Genomic DNA, 10,703 nt, shown 5'->3' on the forward strand with positions numbered 1-10,703 from the left:
TATATATATGGTGGAAAAACTAAATTTTGCATTTTCTTACATCTCTCAAGTTCTTTTTAGTTGCCAACATTTATGGATATCTCTTCCATCACCACCAAGCTCGGTCATATCAACTCAAAGACTCTTATCCGCAAGGCTAAAAAGTTTTGACATCTATCCGACATTCAGCTCGGTTCCTCCCTCATCGAGCGGAAAAAAAAATAACATTTCAGTTTTTTCAACTAACAATTTGGGTTAAAATTGATATTTTAATTGATAATAGCAAGAAGAGGTCGTGAAAGCAATTATTTGCTTGGAAATTGCTGCTTCTAGGTACAAATTGAGGACCTGTGCCCTCTGGTTATTTTTGTCTTTGATCTGTCTAGCTTTTACGGCGGTAACATTTTATCTTTGTGCTAAGAAACACAAGTATATTTTTTATCTCTTTTAAAATAGAAAATATAAAACCAAACATTTTTTTTTGTTTTTTTATTTATTAAAACATAAAAATCATCACAATACCAAACATGTTTTTTAAAAAACATAAAATCAAACTAAAAATAAAAATAAAAAATAAAAAACAAAAAGTCATCCCTAACAGAACCGTAGTTACCTTGAATTTCTTTGTACTTTAGTTTTAATTAAAAGTAAGGAATAAACTTTAAAAATTAAGAACTAGAACATCAAATTTCTCGAAGTATGTTCCAACATTTTATGTATCTCATATAAATCATGAAACCTTAGATCTAGAGACATCATAAATCAAATTTAGGATATGTTTGGGGCAGCTATAGCTTAAAAATAAGCTATTGCACGACAATTGACTATTTGTTTACTTTTTGCAGTTTGAAAACAACTGTGTTGCAGTAGTTTTCTAAACAAATGATCATTCTGCCTCTATATAGCTTAAAAATAAGCTATTGCGCGACAGCTGACTGTTTGTTTACTTTTTGCAGTTTGAAAACAACTGTGTTGCAGTAGTTTTCTAGACAAATGATCATTTTGTCCCTGTATATCAATGTTGTTTGCAACAAAACTATTCATAGCAATACATTTTATACTTTAAAATTAAATATCATGTTGCAGAACATTACAAAATAAATATAGACATCTTACTTAACAACGAGTAGCATGACTACGAAAATTAAGAAAAAACTATTAAAATAACCTTACTTAACAATGACTACGAAAATTAAGAAAAAACTATTAAAATAACAAATAATTATAATATAATATAATTTTTTATGCAGTTGTGAAGTCTCAAAGAACTCAGTATATAAACCAACAAATCTGTCACTACAATGAGACAACAAACCTTATAAAAAAAGAGTTAATGTTTGTTTTTAACCCACGTATACCGAACTCATGTATGTCAAATATGCATATCACCAAAAAAGACCATCTAGAAGAATCTTAAAAACCGTAGCACCGAAAAAAAAGGATGAACTTGGTTGTCTTCATTAGGATTTCACGTGTGACACCAACCAATAACAACATACAGACCATCCATAAGAACACAAAATGTCAAAATTCTCATCATAGTCATAAAAAATCCACCAAAAGGAAAAAAATACAAAAAGAAAGAAAAACACATACAAATTGCGTAAAAAACAAAAACAGTAAATATCAAATGTATAAGAAACATGAACTATATAAAATACTGATACAATAAATAGTAAATATTTTCAACAACCATTACAATTAATAATATAATAAAAGCTAAAATTCCCTCCAATCACCCTCCAATAATCATATCAATAATTTGTTCCTTCAACTCTGTCATCTCGCTTGCACCTTCCCCGTTTTTAGTGCATGTCTCGGGAACATCATTTCGACCTGTGACAAAGGTTGTCCAAGACATTATTCATATGTCTCGGTAGGTACATGTTTATGATCCTCGTACGCTCTACAAAAGTTGATGTCGCTGTGAGAATGATGTTGTTGATTATAATTGTGGAGAGTCATCGTTGTAATCACAATCTGCCCCTATTTGAGAAACGAGTAAGATGACATATCGCTAAATGTAACGCATTTCTCCTTCAAAATACCAAAAATACTCTCAATAACACTGCGTAAGAAGGAATGTTTTTATTGAGCGTTTTTTTCCTGCTCCGCATGAAATTGTTGGCTCGCTCAAAATCAGGTATGTGGTATCTAATATCAGGATAGGGCCTGAGATACCCTCACTGCAACGGACACTCAGCATCGACCGAATAGTATTTACCTGATGTGAATTGAATGAGTAATATTGAAGGAAAAAAGAATAAGGAGAGTTGCATAGTCTCAAGGGAACTTGTGAGTGGATGTAGGAAGTTAACTTATTATTTCGTGTTAAAGTTTTGAATATTCAGTTGTCATGTGCACTGTCCTTTCAACCGTAAATAATAAAAGTGAAGCACGTGTTAAAATCGCATACCGCCATGACATTTTGCATCGAGGACCCACAACGACCGATGAATGAGACTTTTACATTATTTGAAACACATGCATCAACATGTGTTCCATCGATTGCTCCAATATAATTCTAGAAAGATAGCGAAAGGTTACATAATTACGATATTTATATGAAAATTAAATATAAAAATAGGAGAAATTACCTTAAAGTATAGCATATACCGTGCATCGTATGAAACATCTGTGGGGGTCCGTTCGAATGTAGGATATGTTGGTTTTATGACTTGCGAAAAAAAACTGACAAGTGCATTCGACCATACTGTAAAATATCTACAAATTGTTTCGAACTCGCTCCATAGCTCTTCGCATTGATTCATTATGTGATAATATATAGAGAGTTATTGATAACACAACTTGTGAAGTAGTTCTAGACGGGTCATGAAGCCCATGATTTCTGTGTATTCCTCCAGCATAACGGTGAATACCGTTTGTGTCATGCGGAACATATTGTTAAATCTTGTTGGGTGGCAAGCAAACAACTCTCCAACCGATTTGTCGTCAATATATGAAAATGTCATGCAAGGGGAACGCTCTACGAATGAATTAAAATATGTGTATATCAAACATACTATAGTTGCAACTCTCCTTCTACGACTTTCTCTAGTTGCAGCAATGTATTTCGGTATCAAAGTGGCTAACACTTAAGCATCAATAAATTAGCTACAATTATAAAAGGTTGCGAACAAAACCAACATAAGCAAATAACATTATAGAAATAAATGAAAACATAACGAGGAATGAAAAACTCCCAACCAGAAATAATAAAAGTGAAGCACTTGTTGAAGTCGCATACCGCCATGACATTTTGCATCAGGGACCCATAACAATCGATGAATGAGATCTTTTCATTATTTGAAAAACATGCAACAACATGTGTTCCATCGATTGCTCCAATATAATTTTAGAAAGATAACAAAGGGTTACATAATTACGATATTTATATGAAAATTGAATATAAAAATAGGAGAAATTACCTTAAAGTATAGCATATACCGTGCATCGTATGAAACATCTGTGGGGGTCCGTTCGAATGTAGGATATGTTGGTTTTATGACTTGCGAAGAAAAACTGACAAGAGCATTCGACCCTACTAAGAAATATCTGCAAATTGTTTCGAAAGAGTGCTGAAATTGCTCCATAGCTCATCGCATTGATTCATTATGTGATAATATGTAGAGAATTATTGCTAACACCTCTTATAAAGTAGTTATGGAAGGGTCATGAAACCCATGATTTTTTGTGTATTCCTCCAACAGAACGGTGAAATCTGTTTGTGTCATGAGGAACATATTATTATATTTCGTTGGCTGGCAAACAAAATACTCTCCAACCCATTTATCGTCAACATATGAAAATGTCATGCAAAGGGAACGCTCTATGAATGAATTAAAATGTGTATATAAAACATACTACAGCTGCAACTCTCCTTCTACATCTTTCTCTAGTTGCATCAATGTATTTTGGTATCAAAGTGGCTAACACTTAAGCATCAATAAATTAGCTACATTTTAGCTACAATTATAAAAGGTTAAAGGTTACGAACAAAACCAAGACAAGCAAATAACATTATAGAAGTAAATGAAAACATAACGAGGAATGAAAAACTCTCAAGTGGCACGTCCAGAGCAGCATAAATATCCAAAGCATCATGATAAATCATAAACAAATAGAAACATCCCAAAAGAATCTAATAAAAAAATATCCCTCAAATATCACTGCTCCCATAAAAAATAATGTAGGTAAGACACCCTGCGGTCAGCGGACATCGCTATGAAAAACTCTCTCCGGACCAAATCATCAAGCAACTTCATAGAGAACGGATACAGCGGCATGCCCACGTAAATTTTTGGACCTGCTAGACAAAAGTTGCTTGTGATGAAACGGTGTCATTGTTGCGTGAAGCCCCATATTATGAGATTTGGTTTCTAAGGAAAGTAGCTCCCACTTTTTATTTTTTTCTCAACCCGAGAACGCTTTGACCACCTCGTGCACTCAATTTCATGGAGGTTTGAGCTGAGGCATTCAATTGAATCACATGTTTCATCAACTCCCAAATTCAAGGGGATACCACCAAACCCCGCCTCACTAGAGGCACATGCATTGTTGTTTGATTCCACGACACCTCCAAACATACGATACAACTTCTCCTCCAGCTCAGGAACAGACACCACCTATAAATTCATATAACATGTGGAATTTGAAAACAAATTAAAAATTGACAAAAAAGGGATATTTCAAAAATACTCACCATCAGTCTCTCTATCAAACACTCTTCGGAAGCATCAATCATTAGATTTACCGGATCCCACCCCAAGCTCGTTGATTTTCGCTTTAATTCCTTCTTGTTTTTCCAATCCTTCTTTAGCTAATCTCACTTGTTTTTTAACTGCATCCTATCATACTCTCTATTTGTACTTTCCTTAAATTTTATATAATATTTTGTAAGTCTTCCTTCTTAAAATAGATTGTCGGCCTATTTCCCAGTTTGACCTCCTTGAGACAAAAATTGCAAAATATTAATTTTGACTAATTATCCCACGTTGCAAATAAACCGACCTATTTTTTCTTAACCATTATATTACTAGCATGAAAAAAACTAATTAACATAAATAAAAGCGCCACAATATTGCAACTCAAAAAAAAAAAATGAATGTCCCAATATCATCTCTAATGCCCCTCCACATCACACCACAACACCACCTCCACATACCAGCACATCAAGACACCAACACATCCAGAACACCACCACCACTACCTCCGCACACCTCAACACAACACATCCAAAACACCACCACCACTACCTCCACACACAAACTAACGTACACCATCACCAAACATCAAAGGTAATGATAACATCCTACCCCAGATTTTGCATTTGATGCAATTACATAAAAGGCATCCTCTTTCAGTCATTTGTCAAATCCTCACTCAAATATCAAAAGTAAAGATAAAACCCCACCCCATATTTTTCATTTCAGGCTACTGCATACAGAGCACCTGAACATTGTTATCAACAAATCAAACACTCTCTTTCAGTCATTTGTCAAATTCTCACTCAAACAAAAAAGGTTAAGATAAAACTTACCCCGTAATTTTCATTTGAGGGTATTATATACAGGGCACCCAAAACATTGCTATGAACAAATCAAGCACCCTCTTTCAGCCATTTATCAAATTCTCACTCAAACATCAAATGTAATGATAAAACCCCACCCTATATTTTGCATTTGATGCAGTAACATAAAGGGCACCCGAAACATTGCCATCAACAAACCAAGCACCCTCTTTCGGACATTTTTCAAATTCCACTCAAACATCAAAGGTAAAAATAAAAACTCACCCCACATTTTTCATATAGGGCACCTGAAATATTGTTATCAATAAATCAAACACCCTCTTTTAGCCATATCAACAAACCAAGCATCTTCTTTCGGACATTTTTCAAATTCTCACTCAAACATCAAAGGTAAAAATAAAACCTCACCCCACATTTTTCATATAGGGCACCCGAAACATTGTTATCAATAAATCAAACACCCTCTTTTAGCCATTTCTCAAAATCTCACTCAAACATCCAAGATAAAAATAAAATCCCACCCAATATTTTTCATTTGAAGATATAACATACAAGGCACCCGAAACATAGCTGACAACAAATCAAGCACCCTCTTTCATCCATTTCTCAAATTCTCACTCAAACATCAAAGTAGGTGATGATAGAAGGTCATCCCATATTTTTCATTTCATGAGGTTACATACAAAACACCTGAAACATTGCTATCCACAAATCAAGCACACTCTTCCATCCATTTATCAAATTCCCGCTAAAAAATCAGTGGAGATAAAAACACTATTCAACAATTTTCATTTTTATCGCAAATTTCAAATCTCAAAATCACATGAGATAAATCAGAAAGCCACAAATCCAAATATCACAAATTTCTCAAAGTGAACTACACATGAGAAAGCCAAAAATCGCAAAGAGAAAATCATTCCATAAAAAATGAGGCAATTACATTACATACAGGGCACCCAAAACAATGTTTTGTACAAATCAAGCACCCTATTTCATTCATTTTTCAAACTCACTCAAAATCAGAGGTAATGATAGCCATCCCAATTTTTTTCATTTCGTCCGGTTACATACAGGGCAACCGAAATATTGCTATCTACAAATCAAGCACACCCTTTCATCCATTTATCAAATTCCCACTTAAAAAATCATTGGAGATAAAAACACCATTCCACATTTCCCATTTCTATCGCAAATTTCAAATCACAAAATAAGATGAGATAAATTAGAAAACTACAAATCGAAAATATCACAAACTTCTCACAATAAAATGCAAATGAGGAAGCCAAATTTCATAAAAAGAAAACCATTCCATCGAAAATGAGCACAAGAATTATGTACAGAGCACAATAACCAGAGATCAGAGGGAAGAAGGAGAGGAGAAAGGCAACTACCAGAGACAGGCACGTGAGAGGCTCGAGGAAGCGCAAGAGAGATGAGAGAGAGAGGGACCTAGGGTTCGCGAGAGCGATCGAGAGAGGTACCTGGGGCAGGAGAGAAGCAATAGAGGGAGTTGAAGGCAGCATGCTAATAAATTCGCGAAGAAGCGCATGTCGCGCCCGCATTCAACATAAATTTTTAATAACCCCTGCCGCGCTGTGATTTCTAAATGACTTCGTCGGCATTTTCAAAAAGAACTGTGCCAAACACACTGGCCCAAACGGGCCCTTCATATTTGAGCTTATGGTCACATTATAATGTCTTCTGAACACAAGATATGATATATAAGCAACACAACACAACAATAAAAATTGAAATCAAATCAATTAAGCTATGTTCTAGGAAAATTCAACATAATTATTACAAGGTTCAGAGTTACATTCCTACATTCCCTGACAAAGGATATATCTCTAATTCCCAAAGAAAAAAATTTACAAAAACAAAATTGATAAGAAACACTCAATTACTATAGTGTGCTTGAATATTTTGACAAGGTTTAAAAGTTTAATAGCCAAATATTGTACTTATAGATTACTATGTCATCAATGTCTATATTGACTCGAGTAAAAAATTAAGTCTGAAGTTATAATGATTCTCGTATTAAAACTACTCCACCCTTAATTAATATTTGCGACTAAAATTCTTTACCCTTTCAATTAAAGCCAACTAAATGGTGAAATCTAATCTTATTGAAAAGAATTATAGCTCATGATTATTCATCAAGTAATAGAATAGATGCATAAATAATTTACAATCATAAAATAATATTAAATCTGATTTTATTAAATCTAAATTTGTTAATTAAGTATATATCTTTACGAAAGTAAACATGACATTGAGCAGAAATTAAAACTTAAATCTAAAATTGTACTTGAAATGAAATGATAATGTATTTAAACTTAAACATAGAGTTAGAACCTAAACCTATCCCTAATTTTAAACTTAAATAAACTGTATAAGTTAAAAGTTTTTTAGTACAATTGAACAGTTTGATAATGTAATTCCCAATGAAGTACTTACTAAAATTAATTTGACAGCCACAAATCAAATTAATTTTGATTTTGTTTTTTATTCCAGTTTCTTGATTTAAAATATTAAAAGAACCGTATGGAAAAAATGAAGCTGTAGCAATACATATATAGTCATTCAAGATAACTGTCTTGAAGAAAAATACATAATTTAAATCTCCATCCATCTAGTTCAAATCAAAAGTACATAATTAGCCACAATTAGTATTTAAATTAAATAAGTTAATTTAATTTAAAGATTTTATTCATCCATAGGATAGAAACATTATACTTATGTTCTGTACTTTTTATAAGAACAAATGTTATGGATCTTAATAAATATCTATTATAAGTTCACTTCACCAGCCCCTCTTGGAATTAGTTCAGGTGGGTTCGATAGGAAACGTACTGGTTTTTTTTTTTTTTTTTTTTCTTACAAATTGCACCATATTCTTTTCATCATTGACTAATAATATGTATAACTTGCGTGAAAGTACTTGCATGAAATTCTGCTAATTAAGAAAATTATAAGTCAACCGCAGTTGTAAATTGATGTGTATAACTTGTGTGAAAGTATTTGCATGAAATTCTGCTAATTATGAAAATTATAAGTCAACCGTAGTTGTAAATTGATGATATATCGAATTGAAAAAAGGAATAAAGTATGGTTTTTTTAAGAGAATCCTTAGAAATTAACTGCTAGAGATGAATTGGAATGATCATACAGGTTAAATATAAAAAAAAGGAATTAATACTATTTTCAATCTATATGATTTAACTCTAAATAATGAAATACCAATCATTACTGTGATTTCTTCCCTTTCAATCTCCTTTGAATTTACCTCCAACAAAAAAGTTGTGTATTGCCAAAAATCCAAAAACTAAAGCATTTTGCATTAATGAGGTCAGGAATATACTTTGAAATTGAAATATTAAAAACCCATAAAATTAAGAATAATTCATAAATCTAATATAACTGATTGACATATTTACATATATTATTATTATAAAAATATAAATTACAAAATAACATAATAAAAAAAAGTTAATGTAAAATGAAAGTTTGAAACAAAATTCAAGATAGACAATTAAAATTTAAAAATCCGGTAAGGATCAAAATCTACAACAACCTCATCTTCACTTTTAACATCTTCAGAGGAGTCATCATATGCAATAATTATATCATACTATGATTCAATTTCATCAAAATCTTCAACTTATTTTTTAATCACAATGAATTTCTACTTAATCAATGTATTATAATTAAAAAAAACTTACCCTAAACAACAACAATCTCTATGTACATGTAAATGATCTCTTCTCCCCACTCTCACAGTTGCATACTCTAGAAGGCAAAATCATAAGTTCTCACCTAGTCATGACTCACTAAACCAATCTCACACAATCGCATACAGATATGAAGCTCAACCTAAATTTGGAGTAAAATGGGGGGTGAGTCTGACCTGAGGAATATATAATATCATAAAATATATAATAGCTATCATATAATACATTAAATATATCATAAAATATATCAGACATACAATACAATAACGTAATTATTTTTTACATTAATTCATTGAGATGCATACTACAAACATCTCAAGGTGTATCCTTAGTTAAAAAAAATTGCAAGCCTTATTGGAATCATAGATGCAAAATATCAAAGCATTTTTGTGCACCTCAAAACGAAGCTGAGTCTCAATTGGCTTTTTAAAGCATGGACATTACTAATAGTGGATATTATCTTTACTTTGTATGACAAAAAAATAAACTTTAACATGTAATGATTCATGGATGTTTTTACAAGAACTTCAAGAACTAGGCTAAGATCTTTTGGAAAAATATCAACAAAACAATTTGTTAAATAAAATATTTTCCAAGTTAAAAGAAAGTGATGTGGGACTTTCAAATCCTCTTAATTATACGTAACGTTGTGACCGTAGACATTTGCCTCCTCATCAACTTCAGCTTCTCTAGTACATTGCGACAAGATCCATGTGAGAACCTTGGAAGATTTCAATATCTTATTGCTTCTATGTGAAAACTATCTAGCATGATGCAAGGTATCTTGTATGCATCAAAATTCTTAAAGGTTATCCATGATTGCTATTTTGGAATTCGTGCACTCCATGGTGGCTGATTATTTCATTCTAATTTATGTATAAAAAATTCATGAGAATTTCATGAAAATAAAGATAGACCTTAGACTTGAACAAAGACAACCAAGTTCTAAGAAAAGAAATTGGTTAGACATACTATTTCTTCGATGTTTGGATATCAACTTCTTAATCAAATAAGAGGCTTAAATATTTCAAGAAGAGGCACCTCCTTGTACAAGTATGAGGCTTGGTTCTTCTAATTTTAGTGGATGCATTCCTTCTGCTTCATTTGTTTTCTTTAAATATTATTATTCATTTGCATGTGTAAATGATTTTATTTGATATTAATACAACTTAAACTTTTAAGAGCGCATGATTTTCAAATAGTTCATGATCTTAGTGGCTTCAAACTACATATATTAATTTTAGTTAAAAAGTATTCCATTCTCATCTAATTAAACGTTTTTATACGTTGGTTTTCATCACAAGTAACAAATACTTATTAAAATTAAGAATTATGAGATTTGAAATTTCATGTAAATGTTGTATGATTTTGTGCATTCAATTGTAAATATGCATTAAAACCGCAAATCCTAAGACATCCTTCATATTTCAAGTTACTAGAGGGATCCTTTTATATGTAGGGAA

General features: G+C 32.0%; 1 protein-coding gene across 1 annotated transcript in view; it reads right to left on the reverse strand.

Annotated features, from left to right (window-relative positions):
• The window catches only part of LOC110024083, a 40,291-nt gene that overhangs the window by 20,109 nt on the left and 9,479 nt on the right, over positions 1 to 10,703 (reverse strand).

The sequence above is a fragment of the Phalaenopsis equestris genome, unplaced genomic scaffold (assembly GCF_001263595.1).
Source record: "Phalaenopsis equestris unplaced genomic scaffold, ASM126359v1 Scaffold000244, whole genome shotgun sequence".
Lineage (NCBI taxonomy): Eukaryota > Viridiplantae > Streptophyta > Magnoliopsida > Asparagales > Orchidaceae > Phalaenopsis > Phalaenopsis equestris.